The sequence below is a fragment of the Leucopleurus acutus genome (genome assembly GCF_964270905.1).
Source record: "Leucopleurus acutus genome assembly, chromosome: 5".
Taxonomy (NCBI): domain Eukaryota; kingdom Metazoa; phylum Chordata; class Mammalia; order Artiodactyla; family Delphinidae; genus Leucopleurus; species Leucopleurus acutus.
This window is the reverse complement of record NC_139147.1, coordinates 18,773,656-18,795,123: the sequence shown is the minus strand read 5'-3', so window position 1 is coordinate 18,795,123 and position 21,468 is coordinate 18,773,656. Positions and strand designations below refer to the sequence as shown.

At 38.7% G+C, this 21,468-nt stretch overlaps 1 protein-coding gene across 4 annotated transcripts in view; it reads right to left on the bottom strand.

Moving 5' to 3' along the window:
- APP (amyloid beta precursor protein) overlaps positions 1-21,468 on the bottom strand; it is a 274,171-nt gene that overhangs the window by 45,258 nt on the left and 207,445 nt on the right. The window lies entirely within an intron of this gene.

Here is a 21,468-nt window from a genome sequence, read left to right as displayed (position 1 = left end):
CCCTCCCCCAAATTCATATGTTAAAGCCTTAAGCCCTAATGGGACTGTATCTGGAGACAGGAGCTTTAAGGAGGTAATTAAGGTAAAATGAGGTCATAGGGTGGAGCCCTATTTCAACAGGCCTGGAAGATCTCTCTCACTCGTGTACAGAGAAAACGCCATGTGAGGACCCAGCAAGAAAGCAGCTATCTGCAAGCTAAGGAGGGAGGCCTCAGGAGAAACCAAACTTGCTGAGACTTTGATCTTGGACTTCCAGTTTCCAGAACTGTGAGAAAAAAAAAATTCTGTTGCTTAAGCCACTCAATCTGTGGTATTTTATTATGGCAGCCTGAGTTGACTAGAATGCCCCCCTAGTCATACCCAGATCAAAGGAAGATCAGTCAGAACAGCTTTTTCAAAGGGATTTTGTTGCTTTCTTCTTCTTCTTTTTTTTTTTTTGGAAAGGTAATGGCTGAAGATGAGAAAAGGAGTGTGAATTACCAGTGGGTCACCAGGGATGAGCAGTGAATTTTATGTCCTGCCCCTTTCATAAAAGTGACAAGGAAGTGATTTCTTCCAAATGTGACACAGTCCAAGGTTGGAAAGTATACTTGACCTTTGGGGCTTTTCATTTTCCTTACTTTTTCTGGCCATTTGCCAAGAAAGTTCTCAAGTGCTAGCTGCTCTGCTACCTGCCTTCACTACAGGCAGAGGGAAAATTCCAAAGAACGATTTCCTCACACATCTGGGACATTTCCAGTTACGTGGTCTACTTGCTTTGGGGGAAAAAATAGATGGTGTATGATTTTTATGCCAAGTTTCCACAGGAGATACTTTAAGTAGCAAAGGAATATAATTTGCATTCCTGTATTATCAAAGAAATACATACACTGCTGCTTAACAGAATGAGATGCTCTTAGGTCTGGCACCTGAAGTTGGTACCCAGCGTGCCAACTTGTCTTGGTAATTTTTTTTTGTCAATTCGCTATGGAGACACACACTTCCTGAGCTAATGTTAGGCTCTCTGACAATCCTCCAAGATTAAGCTTTTACCGTTTGTCATTTACAATGCTGACAACTCCAGGTGTATTTTGTCAATTTTCCCTTTTATCCTTTATTAAAATAATATCACTTTCGATTTGAAGAGAGCCTAAATCAGTAGTTTCTTTGAGTAAAATGTCAGTATCAATAATAGAAAGTGAAGAATCTAAAGAGGGAAGAAAAGATTCTGGTAGGTAGAGTAGTAAATTCACAATTTCTGAAAGCAATAAAAGAGCAAATGGGGGGCTTCCCTGGTGGCGCAATGGTTGAGAGTCCGCCTGCCGATGCAGGGGACGCGGGTTCGTGCCCCGGTCCGGGAAGATCCCACATGCCGTGGAGCGGCTGGGCCCGTGAGCCATGGCTACTGAGCCTGCTCGTCCGGAGCCTGTGCCCCGCAACGGGAGAGGCCACAGCAGTGAGAGGCCCGCATACAGCAAAAAAAAAAAAAAAAAGCAAATGGGGAAAACATTAAGAGAGACAGCATTTGCTGACTGAAGCCTGCCCTATTCTTGTTCATTTCTTTTAGACATAGTTAATCAAAGTTAATAAGCTGTTTATGCCAATCCCTTTTCATAGCTAATAAGAAGTCTTAACGTGGATAAAGAAAACAGCCACCAACCCTGTCACAACTAAACAAATTCTCAATGAATTTGAACTTCAAGGTTAATAATGCTCTTCGCTTTAATATTTTAGATAGTCACTGCTTTGGAAATAAGCACCACTAGAAATCCACATGGCTAATTTTCAATGACAGCAACTGCTATTCTTCGATGTTTAAGACCAACAGAAACAAATCTAAGCCTGTAAGAATCCTTGTATTTTTGGTACTTCATATAAACATGAGTTTTAAAACTTTTGAATATTTAAGAATCACCTGGGTAGGGTAAGGAAAATGAAGATCTTTGTAAATCAGAGGTGGAGCCCAGAGATCTGCATTTTTAACAAGAATGCCCCAACATTATTGGGCATCACTTGGCCCCAAGAGCACATGGCTTCCAGAATAACAACTTCCACAGGGAGTGCCCTGGATGAGTTCTCAGGTGCTTTTCACATCCAAGGACTTACAGCAACCAAACCAGCAAATGCCAGATACTTTCCTCTGTCCATGGCAGATGTACAAAGGTGCAGAAATCACACAGGGCAGTGAAGGAAGCCTAAGCTATGAGCTGTTGAGTCAATACACTCATCACACTAGCCTGCTCTGTTAGTGTGGACCCATCTCTTTATTTTACATCAAAGAGATCTAGAAAGCAAGCAAGGTCTCTCTCATACATTCATACAATATTTGACTTACTGGACAGGAAATTAGGCCTTTTTTTTTTTTTTTTTTGGATAACTTTGTTTCAGTAACTCTGCAGACAGTCTCAACTTAATTCCTCTCTTATACCCAAAAGAGGTACTTCAGGTATAAGAAAACTTCTCCATCAAGATGGAAAGAAGGAACTGAAGTGTTGAAAATTGGTTTTCTGCCAAAAGGAAGGCAAGAGAAATAAAGCAGAGACTTAGCCTATAAACTTGAAATCCATTCCGGCAAGGCCTGAGTACTAGATTAAAAAGGTACTTCCCCCAGACCTCATCTATTCCTACTTTTCTTGAAACAGCTTCTGTTTTCTGTTTTCCTCATGGTAACTGCCATTGCCAACAGCAATCTGGAAACTGTTCTGATTAATCCTTAGCAGAAAACCGAGAGGCTATTCCTGTAATTATTATTATTATCCTCAAAACACTTAAATTTGGTTGGTTTGCTTCAAGTGTTCATTCTCAGTATTAAAAAAAATTGCCAAGAACTTGTTTTGACAGATGACAACACCCTAAAAAACAGGAGGAGGGAAGCAATAGTGCTTTAGGAAGTATTTCCGTTCTTTTTTTACAGAATAGCATAGAAATTGAGATCTCTAGGGTTACAGTAGACTATAAAACCTTGGAAGAAAAAAAACAGAGATGGTCTAACACTTTCACTGATCATTTAGACTCGGGACTTAAAAGCATTTCCACCTAAGTTTCTTGAAATGCTACATTTCCAGCCAACATCACGTATTGCAACTCCCCTACAATTTTAGGGGCACGGAACACCAAACTGAGAGAAATATAAACTGAAGAGGAGTCAGTTTATAAATATAAACTGAAGGGGGAGCCAAGTCTGCTGCATGTCATTTGTCCTTTCTTTATAGTTATTTTAAAGGCAGTGATGCTTATCAAAAAATATAAATAGTCCTGAGGGGTTTCAAGTGACAGTAGAAATGTCCCTCTCTTCTCCACAGGATATCCGGAGGGATATGGTGTCAAATTAGAGAAGACTGTACGTTTTAATTTATTAGGGAGAGGCAACCAGTTCCATAAAAAGATTATACCCATCTAATGATCAATAGCTTATGAAGTTCCTTTTCACTTGCCCCCGTTATGACAGGGTATGACAGATTTAAAAAATTACCAATCTGATAATTTTAAAAAATTATGTTTTGATTTTTAGTATTTAATCATGAGAAGTATATCTTTTCATCTAAGACTATTCAGCAATTATGTATCTTTTTCTATAAATGGAGCTGTTATATTTATGAATTAAATACATTAACTTCATTTAGGTTTTCACCTTAAGTACTTTTTGTGGTATATGGTTTTTTATCATGTGGATTTAGGACATAACAGTATGGGTAAATCTAAATGGCTTATTGGTGGGCTAGAATAGATCCTCACCTATTTATTAACTTTTTGTAAGTTGAATACACTCTAAATCAGTAATTCTCAAAGTTCTGCATGCATCACAGTCACCTGGACAGCTTGCTAAAAGCTAGACTGCGAATTCCTCAACCCAGCATTGCTGATTCAGAAAGTCTGGGGTGGGACCAGAGAATGTGAATTTCTAGCAAGTCCTCAGGGGACGCTGATGCTGGTGATCCAAGAATCACAAATCTTCTAACTGAAGAATTCCTTGAAGACACGTATTTGTAATACTGGCTTGTACCTAGTAATTTGTTTCAGGAGAAACGAATGCACAAGAAATTTGATTCACACCCTCAAAGAGATTATAATTAGTACAGGACAATTAGTTGACATGTACACATCAAAACAACAGCAGACACATGTAATATATAATGATCAGAGTACAGATGCTTTGTGTTAATTAAAGAATTAAAGGGAGAGGTGACACGAGATTTGGGGATTTGGAAGCTCAAAAAGATCTCAATAGGCCAAAACTGGGGGGGTATTGCAGGCAGATGGAGCAGAATATGTAAATATATCCAGGGCTGTGGACGTAAGATCAGCCTTCCTGGAAGGTTAGGCTCATGAAGGAGAATAAGGGGAACAACTATTTGCTTTGCCTGTCCAGGGTTATTTGATTATTATTTAAAAAAACTGAAGCGTAGTTGATTTACAATGTCACGTTAGTTTCAGGTGTACAGCACAGTGATTCAGATATATATATATATATATTCTTTTTCAGATTCTTTTCCCACTATTTGCTTTGCTGTTCAGGGTTATTTTGAGAATCAAATGAGTCTTAAACAAAAAAGAGAAGAAAAGAGAGCACCTACCAAGCACCGGTGCGGTACCACGGACACCTAAGGGGACAGGAGGAACCCCCAGGGACCGGGTAGGAAGTGGGGCGAGTGAAGGGGAGAAGTGGAGGCGGGACGGGACTGGTGTCCCTGAGGGGCAGTTGGGAGAAGGGAAGGGATCCCACGTCCGAGGTGGAAATTGGGGGACCATTGGGAGGGCAGAGGATCAAAAGGGAGCATGGTCAGGTTTCCCCTGCCCACATGGGCCCTGGGGAACCTGCTGAGATCCCGGGCCGGATCCTCTGCCCACCGAGGCCCCCTCCAGCCGTGCGGGTCCTGAAAAAGTGGGAGGGAGGGAAGGGGGAGCAAAAGTAAAGGCCGGACCTCCGGGACCAGCACTCCTGAGGGGTGGCTGGTGGAGGGGAGGACGTCTTACATCCAGTGGGACCCACCCATGGTTAGGGGTCCAGCAGGGACGGTGAGGGAGGGGTGCAGAGGAACAGAAGGGAACGGGGCCAGCGCTTTCCCTGTCCACTTGGGCACTGGGGAGCCGGCTGGGCTCCCGGGCCTACTCCTCTGCCCTCGGACCCTCCCTCCCGCAGTGCAGAGCCCAAGCCCTGCCCCTACACCCCAACCCGGGGCCCCACCTCTACACTCGGAGACCCCCTCTGAGACACCCTCCAACCGCATTGGGCCTAAACCCCACCCACACACCCTCACCCAGGGCCTTACCTCCAAACTCCAGAACTCCACACTCCAGAGGCCCTCCTTTGGACATGCTGCCCCTCCCTTTCTATGCAGGTCCTAAGCAGAGGCCCCGCCCCACGCTCAAACGTCACCCCCCACCCACCTAGGTACCGCCCCACCCTAAACCCCACCCCTGCCTAAGTTCCACCCCTGCCTAAACTCCGCCTCCATAGCCAAGGCTCTTCTTTTTTTTTTCTTTTCTCTTTTCCTCTTTTAGATTGGGGTTCTCTTTTACCTTGTTGATTCATTGTTGTTGATTTTTTAATATTTTTATTTTTCCTAATAAATCTTTTATTTTTCTAATTTTATTTTATTCTTTATACATTATTAGTGATCACTCCTTTTGGGCTGTTGCCCCCCCCACCCTTTTTTTTCTGCTGTGGTTTTATTTTAGCTTGTTGCAGTTGTTTCAATTATAGTTTTATTTTTTCTAATATATTGTTTATCTTTCTAATTTTATTTTGTTTTTTATTCTTTGTACGGCTCATTTTTTTCTTTCTTACTTCCTTTTTTTTTTTTTTTTTTACCATGCCATGAAGCTTGAGAGATCTTGGTTGCCAAGCCAGAGGTCAGGCCTGAGCTCCTGTGATGGGAACTCCAAGTCCAAACTGATGGACTAACAGAGAAACTCAGACCCCAGGGAATATGAACCGGAGTGAGGCCTCCTGGACGTCATCATCTCAGTACCAAGACCCAGCTCTATATAACTGCCTGCAAACTCCAGTGCTGGACGTCTCAGGCCAAACAACCAGTTTGGCACGAATAAAGCACCAGCCATTAAAAAAAAAAAAAAAAGAAGAAACGGAAAATTAAAAAAGAAACGAAAAAAAAAGTTACATACGAAGGAGCAAGGTAAAAACCTATAAGACCAAATAAATGAAGATGAAATAGGCAACCTACCTGAAAAAGAATTCAGAGTAATGATAGTAAAGATGATCCAAAATCTCAGAAACAGAATAGAGAAAATACAAGAAACATTTTACAAGGATCTAGAAGAACTAAAGAGCAAACAAACAGTGATGAACAACACAATTACAGAAATTAGAAATACTCTAGAAGGAATCAATAACAGAATAACTGAAGCAGAAGAACGGATAAGTGACCTGGAAGACAAAATGGTGGAAATAACTGCCAGGGAGCAGAATAAAGAAAAAACAATGAAAAGAATTGAGGACAGTCTCAGAGACCCCTGGGACAACATTAATGCACCAACATTCGAATTACAGGGGTCCCAGAAGAAGAGGAGAAAAAGAAAGGGTCTGAGAAAATATTTGAAGAGATTATAGTAGAAAACTTCCATAACATGGGAAAAGAAATAGTCAATCAAGTACGGGAAGCACAGAGAGTACCATACAGGATAAACCCAAAGAGAAACACTCAGAGACACATATTAATCAAACTATCAAGAATTAAATACAAAGAAAATATATTAAAAGCAGCAAGGGAAAAGCAACAAAATAACAAACAAAGGAATCCCCAAAAGGTTAACAGCTGATTTTTCAGTAGAAACTCTGCAAGCCAGAAGGGAGTGACAGGACATATTTAAAGTGATGAAAGGGAAAAACTTACAACCAAGATTACTCTACCCAGCAAGGAACTCATTCAGATTCGATGGAGAAATTGAGACCTTTACAGATAAGCAAAAGTTAAGAGAAGTCAGCACCACCAAACCAGCTTTACAACAAATGCTAAAGGAACTTCTCTAGGCAGGATACACAAGAGAAGGAAAAGACCTACAATAACAAACCCAAAACAATTAAGAAAATGGTAACAGGAACATACATATCGATAACTACCTTAAATAAAAATGGATTAAATGCTCCAACCAAACGACACAGACTGGCTGAATGGACACAAACACAAGACCCGTACATATGCTGTCTACAGGAGACCCACTTCAGACCGAGGGACACATACAGACTGAAAGTGAGGGGAGGGAAAAAGATATTCCATGCAAATGGAAATCAAAAGAAAGCTGGAGTAGCAATTCTCATATCAGACAAAACAAACTTTAAAATAAAGACTTTTACAAGACACAAAGAAGTACACTAAATAATGATCAAAGGATCGATTCAAGAAGAAGATATAACAATTGTAAATATTTATGCACCCAACTTAGGACCACCTCAATACATAAGGCAAATGCTAACAGCCATAAAAGGGGAAATCAACAGTAACACAATCATATTAGGGGACTTTAACAACCCACTTTCAACAATGGACAGATCATTCAAAATGAAAATAAATAAGGAAACACAAGCTTTAAATAATACATTAAACAAGATGGACTTAACAGATATTTATAGGACATTCCATCCAAAACAACAGAATACACTTTCTTCTCAAGTGCTCATGGAATATTCTCCAGGATAGACCATATCTTGGGTCACAAATCAAGCCTTGGTAAATTTAAGAAAATTGAAATCGTATCAAGTATCTTTTCCGACTACAACACTATGAGAATAGATATCAATTATAGAAAAAAAACTGTAAAAAATACAAACATATGGAGGTTAAAAACAATATGCTACTAAATAACCAAGAGATCACTGAAGAAATCAAAAAGGAAATCAAAAAATACCTAGACACAAATGACAATGAAAACACGATGACCCAAAACCTATGGGATGCAGCAAAAGCAGTTCTAAGAGGGAAGTTTACAGCAATACAATCCTACTGCAAGAAACAAGAAACATCTCAAATAAACAACCTAACCTTACACCTAAAGCAAATAGAGAAAGAACAAAAAAACCCCAAAGTTAGCAGAAGGAAAGAAATCATAAAGATCAGATCAGAAATAAATGAAGAAGATGAATAGCAAAGATGAATAAAACTAAAAGCTGGTTCTCTGAGAAGATAAACAAGATTGATAAACCATTAGCCAGCCTCTTCAAGAAAAAAAAGAAGACTCAAATCAACAGAATTAGAAATGAAGAAGGAGAAGTAACAACTCACACTGCAGAAATACAAAGGATCATGAGACATTGCTACAAGCAACTATATGCCAATAAAATGGACAACCTGGAAGAAATGGACAAATTCTTAGAAAAGCACAACCTTCCAAGATTGATCCAGGAAGAAATAGAAAATATAAACAGACCAATCACAAGGACTGAAATTGAAACTGTGATTAAAAATCTTCCAACAAACAAAAGCCCAGGACCAGATGGCTTCACAGGCGAATTCTATCAAACATTTAGAGAAGAGCTAACACCCATCCTTCTCAAACTCTTCCAGAATATAGCAGAGGGAGGAACACTCCCAAACTCATTCTACGAGGCCACTATCACCCTGATACCAAAACCAGACAAAGATGTCACAAAGAAAGAAAACTACAGGCCAATATCACTGATGAACATAGATGCAAAAATCCTCAACAAAATACTAGCAAACAGAATCTAACAGCACATTAAAAGGATCATACACCATGATCAAGTGGGGTTTATCCCAGGAATGCAAGGATTCTTCAATATATACAAATCAATCAATAAGATACACCATATTACCAAATGGAAGAATAAAAACCATACGATCGTCTCAATAGATGCAAAAAAAGCTTTTGACAAAATTCAACACATATTTATGATAAAAACCCTCCAGAAAGTAGGCATAGAGGGAACTTTTCTCAGCATAATAAAGGCTATATATGACAAACCCACAGCCAACATTGTTCTCAATGGTGAAAAACTGAAAGTATTTCCACTAAGATCAGGAACAAGACAAGGTTGCCCACTCTCAGCACTATTATTCAACATAGTTTTGGAAGTTTTAGCCTCAGCAATCAGAAAAGAAAAAGAAATGAAAGGAATCCAGGGGCTTCCCTGGTGACGCAGTGGTTGAGAGTCTGCCTGCCGATGCAGGGGACATGGGTTCGTGCCCTGGTCCAGGAAGATTCCACATGCTGTGGAGCGGCTAGGCCTGTGAGCCATGGCCGCCGATCCTGTGTGTCCGGAACCTGTGCTGTGCAATGGGAGAGGCCACGGCAGTGAGAGGCCTGCGTACCACCAAAGGAAAAAAAAAAAAAAAAAAGGAATCGAAATCAAAAAAGAAAAAGTAAAACTGTCATTATTTGCAGATGACATGATACTATATATATAGAATCCTAAAGATGCTACTAGTGCTAATCAATGAATTTGGTAGAGTAGCAGGATGCACAAGTAAGGCACAGATATCTCTTGCATTCCTGTCCACTAGTGATGAAAAATGTGAAAGAGAAATTAAGGAAATACTCCCATTTACCACTGCAACAAAAAGAATAAAATACCTAGGAATAAACCTACCTAAGAAGATAAAAGACTTGTATGCAGAAAACTACAAGACACTGATGAAAGAAATTAAAGATGATACAAACAGATGGAGAGATATACCATGTTCGTGGATTGGAAGAATCAACATTGCGAAAATGACTCTACTACCCAAAGCAATCTACAGATTCAATGCAATCCTTATCAATCTACCAATGACATTTTTCATAGAACTAGAACAAAAAATTTCACAATTTGTATGGAAACACAAAAGACCCCAAATAGCCAAAAGAATCTCAAGAAAGAAAAACGGAGCTGGAGGAATCAGGCTCCCTGACTTCAGTCTATACTACAAAGCTACAGTAATCAGGACAGTATGGTACTGGCACAAAAACAGAAATATAGATCAATGGAACAGGATAGAAAGCCCAGAGATAAACCCAGACACATATGGTCACCTTATCTTTGATAAAGGAGGCAGGAGTATACAATGGAGAAAAGACAGCCTCTTCAATAAGTCGTGCTGGGAAAACTGGACAGCTAGCTACATGTAAAAGAATGAAAGTAGAACACATCCTCACACCATATACAAAAATAAACTCAAAATGGATTAAAGACCTAAATGTAAGGCCAGACACTATCAAACTATTAGAGGAAAACATAGGCAGAACACTCTGTGACATAAATCACAGCAAGATCATTTTTGACCCACCTCCTACAGAAATGGAAATAAAAACAAAAATAAACAAATGGGACCTAATGAAACTTAAAAGGTTTTGCACAGCAAAGTAAACCATAAATAACATGAAAAGACAACCCTCAGAATGGAAGAAAATATTTGCAAATGAAGCAACTGACAGAGGACTAATCTCCAAAATTTACAAGCAGCTCATGCAGCTCAATATCAAAAAGACAAACAACCCAATCCAAGAATGGGTGGAAGACCTAAATAGACATTTCTCCAAAGCAGATATACAGACTGCCAAGAAACACATGAAAAGATGCTCAACATCACTAATCATTAGAGAAATGCAAATCAAAACTACAATGAGGTATCACCTCATACAGGTCAGAATGGCCATCATCCAAAAATCTACAAACAATAAATGCTGGAGACGATGTGGAGAAAAGGGAACCCTCTTGCACTGTTGGTGGGAATGTAAATTGATAGAGCTACTGTGGAGAACAGTATGAAGGTTCCTTAAAAATGTAAAAATAGAACTACCATATGACCCAGCAATCCCACCACTGGGCATATACCCTGAGAAAACCATAATTCAAAAAGAGTCATGTACCACAATGTTCATTGCATCACTATTTACAATAGCCAGGACATGGAAGCAACCTACATGTCCACTGACAGATGAATGGGTAAAGAAGATGTGGTGCATATATACAAAGGAACATTACTCAGCCATAAACAGAAGCAAAATTGAGTTATTTGTAGTGAGTTGGATGGACCTAGAGTCTGTCATACAGAGTGAAGTAAGTGAGAAAGAGAAAAACAAATACCGTATGCTAACACATATATATGGGATCTAAAAATAAAAAAAAATGATTTTTATGAATGTAGGGGCAGGACAGGAATAAAGACACAGAAATAGAGAATGGACTTGATGACACGGGAAGGGGGAAGGGCAAGTTGGGATGAAGTGAGAGAGTAGCATGGATATATACACACTACCAAATGTAAATAGATAGCTAGTGGTAAGCACTAGCTATTGTGCTAGTGGATTCTAAATCACCGTGCCATCAGGGAAGCCCTACATATATACTTTTGAAACCCTGTAATATTCCCTTGATATTATTAGAGTGGTGACTGAGAATTAAGGCACGTACCTAGTGATATATCAGTGGCAATGATAAAGTTAATTTTTTTTTAATTGACTAAAGCTGTTTGAGTAGAAAACTATAACTATTAACAACGTTTCATATACAAAAAATTTAGAAAACTGCTTTTTGGTATCATGGAAAACTTATAAACAGCAAGAAGCTTATGTTATCTGGTCACAGTCATGACTAAAGAAAAAGTTTTAGTGTAATAGAGGAAGGTTACATTATGAATGATTATGCTTTCAAGTCCAGCTCCACACATGATACTCTCCTTATTGTGTATACCACATCAAAAAGGGCATTTTGGCAACTTTCCTTTCTATCAAATATGTTGACTATCATTGGAGAGTAAACTCATTTTAATTATTTCAAGCCTCAGTAATCATCAACAAAACGAAGGCAGGTTTTTGCAAAAGAGTGACTAATTTAGAATTTCAAACGCCAATTTCTCTCTCCACATCTCCTGTCTTCTGCCTAAAACCTAGAATGTGAAATTTGCTTTGCTTCTAGAGTTACCTAAATAAAAACAGCATAAGACGTTAATAAGTATAATCATATTAATATGATATGTTCCCTTTTGCATTCCCAGCTCTCCACTGTTCAGGTCCCAGGAAGTTCCTTCATAACTTGGCAAAGCTTCAGAAGCAGGCCCAGAACTTCCCTTCACTATGCTAGCCTCTGAAAGAGAAGAAATGCATCATTTGCCAAGACCAGGCTGGCTCAGGCTCTTGCTTCTGAGAGGCATGAAACTTGCAGCTGGCCCTTCCTCCTGCTCTCAGATGACAATGCTGCTGGTCTCTACTGGCCTTAGGGGAAGATTTATCAAGTTTAATGTTAAAGAGGAAGCTGAACACACAGTTCCTCTATCTGCTCTCATGGGATGGGCAGACTTTTCTAACTACCACCCAGACCAAAAGCAAAGATACTGAGACATGCATAAGACAATACAAGTAGTCACCATTTGCTGTTCCACAGAAATAGTAAGATTTAACTCATGCTTTTATGAGCACATGTAAATAAATATATTTGTAAAAAATTAAACACATTAAATAGGCTATTTTAAATTCACTGTCTCAGGTCAATGGATCTAGAAACAGTAATTGAAATTAAGTAACACCCTAACTTTGGCCTTTTGACCACCTGTTTTTCACTCCAAGTCCAAAAGATTGTTTCTGAATAGTGTTTTGATTCATATGATGTAAACACTCCTTTGGACACATGCCTCATAATCTGGAATGGGTTAATAGATTGATCTCCTGTTTTTGATGAGACATTATACAGTGTCTATGACTGACTTTCTAAAGCAGGCCATGGTATAGATGGCAGGAGAATAGTTAACAAAGAGTAACAGAGCTTACTCAGGGAGTACACTGCAAAATTTGTCTCTGAGTTGAAGAGCAAGAGGCAAATTAACATTCCTTCCAAAGTCTTTCTCACATGCAAATACATTCATCTCTCTCCCAGTCAGACTTTGTGGAAACAGATTTCAAAATTAATCTCAATTTGAATGCATCTCTATTTTCAGGGTGGCAAATATCACTACAATTTTTTTCTTCTCTTTAAAAATATGAACCTTGAAGGCAGCTGGTTGTGAAAAACAAAATAACCAGCAAAAACAAAATAACCCTTGTTCCCCAGTGTAAAATCACTGGTTGCTCCCCAGAATCTACCAAAAAAAATCAGGATACATCTGTGGCAGGGTTCCCTGCCAGAAGTAGTCTAGGAGTTCCCATTGTGGTCTGACTTCACCCCCCAATCATTTTAGTTAGGATTTGTTTTTGGATTTTGATTCAAATTACAGGGCCATGTGCAAGAGCTGTTGAGTTAAGGAAAAACTCTGGAACTGCACTCGATCATCACAGGCACCAGAAGAGCTCAGTGTGAGAGGCACTGCCTCAGCCTTCACCCATTTGGTCAAGGTGCACACACACACACACACACACACACACACACACACACACACACACACACAAACATATCAGAGAATGCCATGAAAATAGACAAAACCCACCAATGTGTCACAGTTGTCATGATTTAAGGAAGAGTTCACAAAGAAATTTCCTTGAATCTCACCAAAATTTTGAGTAAAGGGTGACAGTGTGCTAAGTCAATTTTCCTGCGACTTCTAAACATTTACCCTCCTGAATGGGGTCAAAGCAGAATCATCTCATAGTGGATATCTCTTCAAGTAGTGACAGTGTTTTAAAAGTTCATTAAAAAAAATTGCAATAGAAATACTCCCTGAATTGATCTACAGATTCAAGGTAATCCCTATTAAAATTCTGACTACCTTTTTAGCAGAAATGAGGAAAAAAAGACTTTAAAATTCATATGGAAAAGCAAGGGACCCAAAATAGTCAAAACAATCTTGAAAAAGAACAAAGGAGGAAGACTCACATTGCCTGATTTCAAAACTTACTACAGAGCTACAATAATCAAAATAGTGTGGTATTGTAATAAGAATGTATATATAGAAGGAATAGAATTGAGAGTCAAGAAATAAACCCATATATCCCTGGTCAACTGATTTTTGACAAGGGTTCTGATACCATTTAAAGTAGAAAGAATAGTTTTTTTCAACAAATGGTGATGGGACACTGGATATCCACATGTAAAAGAATGAAGGGGGCTTCCCTGGTGGCACAGTGGTTGAGTCTGCCTGCCGATGCAGGGCACACGGGTTCGTGCCCCAGTCTGGGAAGATCCCACATGCTGCGGAGCAGCTGGGCCCGTGAGCCATGGCCACTGAGCCTGTGTTCCGCAACGGGAGAGGCCACAGCAGTGAGAGGCCCGTGTAACAAAAAAAAAAAGAATGAAGGGGGATCCTTATCTCACATTACATATAAAAATTAACTCAAAATGAATCAAAGATTAAACTATAAGAGCTAAACTATAAGACTCTTGGAAAGAAACACAGGTATACGTATATTTGACCTTGGATTGAGCAATTGTTCTTAGATATAATACTAAAGCATAAGCAACAGCAAAAACAAATTGATAAACTGGACTTCATCAAAGTTTTACAATTTTGTGTGTTCAAAGGATGTCAAGAAAGTGAAAAGAAAACCTACAAAAAGGGAGAAAATATTTTCAAATCATATATTTAATGAGAGTTTAGTATCCAGAATATATAAAGATCTTTTACAACTCAATAATAAAAACGCAGAGCCCTATAAAAAAATATGCAAAAGATTTTAATAGATACCGCCTACTTATTAAGACTGAAAACATAATCCATAGAGCCACTGCAATGGTATGAAATAAACAATGTGGTTTATATGTAAGTCATCTAATGACTGCCAGGGTACACTGGGATCGCAAGAAATAAGATCAATATACCACTCTGAATTATACATATTAATGTCTACAATCTATCTGCCAGAATGGCAGAGATTATGCTTATTTGTTTTAAATTAAACTTTTTGACATTCGTTCTTCCTAGAAAGTGTATACTTTTTTAATAATGCTAAACGATTGACTTTTCCTTTAAAATTATGGATCAGAAAATACAGAAAAAAACACATCTGTTTGTCAGAAGGGAATATTATAAAAATTACCCAGGGAAACTGATGTTGTTTCCCTGAATAATTTCCATGTCAATAATTTACATATGTCAAGTTACATACATCAACTTTTTTTTTTAATATTAGTCAGCATTTAAAAATATTTTTTTAATTAATTAATTAATTTATTTGTCTGCATTGAGTCTTAGTTGTGGCACGTGAGATCTTCGTTGCCGCGTGTGGGATGTTTGTTGTGGCACGCGAGGATCTTTATTTGCGGCATGCAGGAATCTTCCCATTGAAGCATGTGGGATCTAGTTCCCTGACCAGGGATTGACCCAAGGCCCCCTGCATTGGGAGCATGGAGTCTTAGCCACTGGGCCACCAGGAAAGTCCCTACATACGTCAAAAGGACCCTATCACTGACTTCCACAGATCATCTGAATGACATACACTATATTTATAGATTCAGTCATTAAACTCCTAAGAAAAGGACAGCTTACATATCATATCCAAAAAACATATAAAGAACTAAATGTCTGCAAAGCACTAAACTAGACACTATGGGTGAGTTAAATGCTTAAGGGCTGTAACCTCCTAAGACTATTTACAGACCAGTTGGGTTTGAGGTATGAACTCATTGGCATTGACACATCTATGTTTTGCTGTTTAGAGACATTTCAACATGGCAGGCAAAGCATCAGAAAACTGGGTTGCTGTTGTCATAGTATACTTTTCCGTTTTGAAGATTAATATGCTTACATGTAGGTCACTTGACAACGCAGTTTCATTTTCTCATTTATAAAATGAGTTGTACTATTTTGGAAGAGTAAATGTCTTGCTTAAGAGGGAGACAAAGATATACATTTAGAGGGTAGGCAAATAAACACTGGTCAAACCTGTAATTCAGGTAATAATACTGGAAAAAATACTAATAAGCACCTCTGAGACTACTGTAAAACTAAAGGAAGAACATGTCTTTGGCAATTTATGATACAAATAAATGTTCTTGTTGCCAAATACTTAAATCAGTTCTAAAATGTAAAATCTACTTATACTTAAAAGCCATTTCCTATGGAAAATAAGAGTGGAGTAAGTTAATAGTTCTCTCACTTTATTTACTTTTATGATTTTTTTTTTTCTTCCTGATGCCCTCCCCTGACTAACAATTATACACAAGGATACTTAAAATTCTCCGTAGTAATGAATGTTCCATTTTGTTGGTCTGGAAGTGCCATAGATATTCTATTTTAAGTCTAGACTACTTTGGATTCATTAAATCCAAAAATCAATAGGTTTACTAGGAACAGAGAATGGAAACACTGTCCTTGAAATAAACATGCTGTATTTTTCCCAAAGAGCAGAAAAGTTTATCAGGAGGCCACAGTCAAATTGTAATAAAAAATTATAAGCCTTCTTTCATTAACTTGAGTTTCTTGATCTCCTGCCACATATTTCAATCCCACCCCATTCACTATGGATTTGTTCCGCCAGAGATCCTTCCAACATCTGGTTTACAATAATTCATGTTTTTACTAATTTTGAAGGCTAAAAGAAAAAAAAAAAAACCAGGGTATGAAACAATTAGGCCTTCCTTCCCCCTTTCCTTCCTCCTATCTTTCTCATAAATTGATCATTACAGCATTCTGTGAAACAGCCAGCCCTGAGTTGAGAGCTACAATGTTTTTAGCCTTGAGGAAGCTGTAAAATGAAGTACTCTGGTGAGTGCTGATAGAAGAATAGAATCCTTTTGGCACAGATTTAAGGAAGATTACAAAGGATAAAAAAATCCACTCATTTTGAAACAGCAAATTGACAAAGCAAAGCCAAGATGAACAATAGTAGAGATGAAGGAATTCTGCATTTTTGAAGGGTTAAAAGATGATTAAGACAGAATATGGACATTGAAAAGAGGCATATTTTCCTTAAATTAATGATTATATCATTTGCTGAATAAAAAAAAAAAATTGTCCTAAACAGCTATTTTAAATGAGGAAGGGATTCTTTCCCCCTCTACAAACACCTTACGTCTTTCCTTACAGAAAGCTTCATAATTTGTATGCAAATACAATTTTTAAAAAAGGAAAACATTAAGTAATAAATGATATGCCTGGGAACTTGCACATAATAGTAATTCAAACTGAACTGAAAAATTATTATAAAAGTATAAACAGCAAGCTTTTATAAAACTAATAGAGTAGTTTTGATAATTCATACTTATTGGTGAAGCAAAGCAAATAAACAGCCTCAGACTCTGGTTGATGGAAGAGTCAAACCAGACAACATATTTAATAAATCAAGTGTCAAAGTATATGAATTGGGCAGAAAGCCAAATAGCAGAGGGTCATGGATAAGATATAGTACAATATTGTAAAATGTTATTAATTACAGTCCTGAGAACTCTGCTTTATTCTTTATTTTGATACCTTTGCCAACGCACCCATTTTGTTGGCTTGATCAATCATAGCTTTAGAGAATGCTGCGGCCGAGGAAAAAGGTTTGTTTTGTGTAGCACTAGCTATGCTAGGTGCTAAGGAAGGAGCTCAGGGTGGGTCTTTAGGGTTATGGAGATCACCTGATCCACCTAAGTTAAGGATCATCTACTTTGCAGCCTAGGGATTTGCTTCAACCTAGGCTATGATGACTAATACTACAGAGTACCAGGTCCTCTGCTGGATCCCAAGGATACAGACATGACCAAGACATGTCTTGGAAGATCGCACAGGACTGGGGGCTGGTGGACGTGTCAATAAACAATTAAATACAAAGTAGAGTATGGTATTAGAGGTGGATACATGGTGCTTTAGACACTGAGGTTTAGTAGAAGAAAATTCTACTGAATTGAGAGTAGGAAAGTGGGTAGCAGAGAGAGTATGAGTTTCGGACTCATGCAGACCTTGGCTCCAATTCCACTTTCATCACTTTACTATCTGTTAAGGGCAAGTTAGTTGGAGGTGCTGTCACTGAATTCACCAGTGTTGTCACTAGCGCATGTTGCATTTGTGTGAATTATAAGAAAGCTCCACTTCACGTGGATGTGGCCCCATCCCAGAGGGCTTGGCTTCGTCAGTGGGATGTGGAATGAATGTCAGTCTATGCTTTTTCCCTAAACCACCTGTCACATCTATATGTGGTGGCCCTGAACCTCAACATGGGTGAACTTTCATAAAGAACTCAGGCCAGCAACATCATCAGTAAGAGATTCTCATCAGTTCGCTATATAACTGTCACTCAAACACCAGCTCTTCCCTCTGGCTCCCTACGCAAATTAGTCAAGGGCTTATGGGAGTGTGGACATTTCAGCTGAGTATTGAAGTATGCTGCTTTTCAAGCAAGGAAGAACCATGTGCAGGTTGTATTTTCATTTTAGCAGGGAACTCAGCCCTGAAGAGGAAGAATCTGGCTAGGAGGGGACCAAGAGGCAGGATGACTAGTTGAGAGTCCAGTGAAACTCATGTGAGAGGATAAGGATCTGAGCTAACAATGTGGATTTACAGAGCAGGGATTCCACATGAATATCGGAGGTAGAATATATAGGATTTCAGATTGATAAGCAATCATGGGTGGAGGAGAGGAAGGCATCATGGATATGTATAGGACAACTGGGATAACCCATAACTGAGATTGTAAAATGGGTCAATTTCAAGAGGGACACAATGATTTCTTCCTTACACACATAGTTTGGAGTTTGAGAAACAGGTGAAATATAGGCATACCTCGGAGACACTGCAGGCTTGGTTCCAGACCACTGCGATAAAGTATCTCAACTTTATATCTCAACAAAGCAAGTCACATGAATTTTTTGGTTTCCCAGTGCATATAAAAGTTATGTTTACCCTATACTGTAGTCTATTAACTGTGCAATAGCATTACGTCTAAAAAGACGATGAACATACCTTAATTAAAAAATATTTTATTGCTAAAAAATGCTAACCATCATCTGAGCCTTCAGCGAGTCACTATCTTTTTGCAATAGTAACATCAAAGATCACACATCACAGATCACCATCACAAATGTAATAATAATGAAATAGGTTGAAATATCACAATAATTACCAAAATGAGACTGAAGTGAGAAAATGCTGTTGGAAAATGGTGCTGACAGACTCACTCGACACAGGCTTGCCACAAACCTTCCATCTGTGAAAAATGTAATATCTGCAAAGCGCAATAAAACGAGGTATGCCTGTGTTCTGAGTCTGGAATATGTCACTGGGACTCAGCAGACAGGTTGTTGTTATGGATATGGGATTTACTGGAGTTAACAGTAGAGCAGCATAAACAGATGGCTTTCTCAGGAAAGCACAGTGGGTGAAAACGGTCAGGGCTGGAACTCATGGCCCTGACGAATTCTGGGCTTTAGTCAGTCACACTTTACTGTTCTCACAAATTTGATGCCAGTTCCCACTTTCGCCCTTTTCTTTCTGGTGTGACTAGCTTCTTCCTCAGTTTCACCCATAATAGAGAATTCTACCCTCGTGGGAGCATAAACTACCTGAAGCAGATAAACCTATGTCACGAAAGATACTAGCAGTTCCTCAGGACTGGTGAAAACCCTTCATCTCCAGAGCAACTATTGCCCTTATTTAACAAAACTACTGTATTTCTCTCCAGATGGTTTACTGTACTAAACATATTCTAACTGCCTGCATTTATAAGCACAAACTTTTATATAAACAACATGCATTTGTAGGTTCTTTTGGATCTTCTCCTTTTCCCAGCAGCTCTGAATTTTAGTATGCTTCTTACTTACACTGAACTGACTCCAAATCTAAAATCTGATTACACACAGAAAAGGCAGATGCATGCAAATCGGACTAATGACAAAGCATTTAATTAGAAATTAAATGTACAGGACACACACTGGAAGAAATCTGTGCAGATTCTATTTGGAAAGTAAGCTAAAAACCAACTTCTATTATGGAAAATTTCAAGCGCATATAAAAGTAAAGAGAATAATACAAAGAACTCCCGCTCAGCTTAAACAGCACTCAGCTTAAACAATTGGCACTCACAGCCCATCTTGTTTCATCTATGGTCCTACTTTAAAAGTAAGTTATTTTTGGGCTTCCCTGGTGGCGCAGTGGTTGACAGTCTGCCTGCCGATGCAGGGGACATGGGTTCGTGCCCCGGTCCGGGAAGATCCCACATGCTGCGGAGTGGCTGGGCCCGTGAGCCGTGGCCGCTGAGCCTGCGCGTCCGGAGCCTGTGCTCCGTGGGAGAGGCCACAGCAATAAGAGGCCCACGCACCGCAAAAATAAATAAATAAATAAAAATAATAAAAAATAAATAAAAATGGAGGCAAGAAAGATTTTTTAAATGATTATCTTTCAGGATTCGGTGTTCGGTATACTCAGAATGACAAAACTATTTTTTAAAATGACATGCTCTTAAGCTTACTTAACAGTTTTTTTTTAAAGAAAAAATTCTATGATTCTAGTTATCGGAATATTCTCCCTGCCACTGAGATTTGAAGTTTAGTGTGTGGTTCTACTCTTGGGGCATTTTGTAACACTCAAGACAGCTGAATCACCATCTGTTCTGTGGAACTGCGACTTATTAGTGGTCACTGCTTTCAGTAGTATTTTGCTGAATGAAAACGTCTGGTAATTTAATTAGAAAGAGTCAACCATAATTACTGGCTGAGAGTGAAATATTCTAGTCCTTTGCAATGGCTTATTCCTCTATAGTTTGGTATTACTGGCAACACCTCAGTTGAAGTTCCTTATGAAAATAAGCTTGATAAGATGGCTATAAGGCCAAAATACATTCATCTAGAAGATTTGAGCTTCAGTTCATTAAGAACGTGATTTTTCTTTGATTTTGTCCCTTCTACAACTTATTGGAGGCCTTTCTTATACTTATTTAATACACAGTATTTTAAAGGTTCCTTACACATGTCTATCCTAATATATAACAAGAATATTCGTTTCTTAAAGAAAGGATCCTGTGTGTTAATACACAACACTGAACAGACCATTATTACCTGATAAGTGCCAAATACTTGGTAGTAATACAAACAACACTTGCAAGGTATTACTAAGTTAGAAAAAAGAAGAGTAGAACAGCACTGTTATGAAATGTAAAAATAGAGCCAAGCCGTGTTTTGGGCACTTCAGAGCAGGAATTCCTGCAACCGGTACACCATCTACAACATCCTGGGTGTTCTGTTTTCAGATAACCTGCATCTGTTTTAAACCAAATTAAGCATCTACTTCCAACCCAATTAAGAAAGAACAGGACTCATTATGGAGAGGGATCCACCACACACATATTGCTTATTTACAGATGGTTTATGCACCATATCGCCCGGATTCATACATCTGCTTTATGTTGAAAGATGCACTAGGGTAATTGCATCTAAGTACTTCTGTGAGGCAAAGTTAAACAAATATGGGCATTTTGGGGGTTTGTGGAGAATTATGTTATGCGATACTTTACTCCCTTTCCAAGAAAAACAGAAAAGGGAGAACTTACTCATACGAAATATTAAAGATGTCATTACGAAAACTAGGGCCATAGGAGACAGTGGGCACACAAGGTCAGTTTCCTGGTTTTGATAATGCATGATGTTACATAAGATGTTACTACTGAGGAAGGTGGGTGATGTCTACCTTGGACTAC